Source organism: Mastomys coucha, unplaced genomic scaffold (assembly GCF_008632895.1).
Source record: "Mastomys coucha isolate ucsf_1 unplaced genomic scaffold, UCSF_Mcou_1 pScaffold16, whole genome shotgun sequence".
Classification (NCBI taxonomy): domain Eukaryota; kingdom Metazoa; phylum Chordata; class Mammalia; order Rodentia; family Muridae; genus Mastomys; species Mastomys coucha.
The window spans coordinates 93,381,232-93,381,948 of record NW_022196898.1 but is presented as its reverse complement, the minus strand read 5'-3'; the positions used below and the strand labels follow the sequence as shown (position 1 = coordinate 93,381,948).

The 717-nt window shown below is 37.8% G+C and overlaps 1 protein-coding gene across 1 annotated transcript in view; it reads right to left on the bottom strand.

The window, feature by feature from the left end:
• The window catches only part of Syde2 (synapse defective Rho GTPase homolog 2), a 36,378-nt gene that overhangs the window by 375 nt on the left and 35,286 nt on the right, over nt 1-717 (bottom strand). The window lies entirely within an intron of this gene.

The following is a 717-nucleotide window of genomic DNA, read 5'->3' as shown; positions in this document are numbered from 1 at the left end:
ACACACACACACAAAGATAGTGCAATTTTTAAAACATGTTTTTAAGTAAAGGCACCTAAACTTGGCAGTTTTGGAAGTGGCAAAGGCAATTTAAAAAAAAAAGCCTGTAACTATGACAGAGATTTACTAAAAAATGCTTATCATACTCAAGGCAACAGAGACTCATCAAGAACCATTCTTGCCCGGCAAGATGGCTCAGCGGTTAAGAGCACTGACTGCTCTTCTGAAGGCCCTAGTTCAAATCCCAGAAACCACATGGTGGCTCACAACCATCTGTAATGAGATTGGATGCCTTCTTCTAGTGTGTCTGAAGATAGCTACAGTGTACTTACATATAATAAATAAATAAATCTTTAGAAAAAAATCAAGAATCATTCTCATTAAAAAATAAAGAATGGGCCTTAAAGTATCTCAGACTCCAGAAAATTCCAATTGTGGACAGATCAATGCTATATATATTTATGGACAACTTCTTTAGGAATGTGAAAGTGACCTGGGTGTGGTGGCGCACACCTTTAGTTCCAGCACTCCAGAGGCAGAGGCAGGCAGATCTCTGAGTTAGAGGCCAGCCTTGTCTACACAGCTAATTCCGGGACAGCCAGAGCTACACAATGAAAGTCTGTCTTAAACAACAACAACAATATCAAAGTGACCTTTAAAATCAATTATAATAGCATGACACTGTTATAATATTTTAATAAAGCATTTACACTCCTA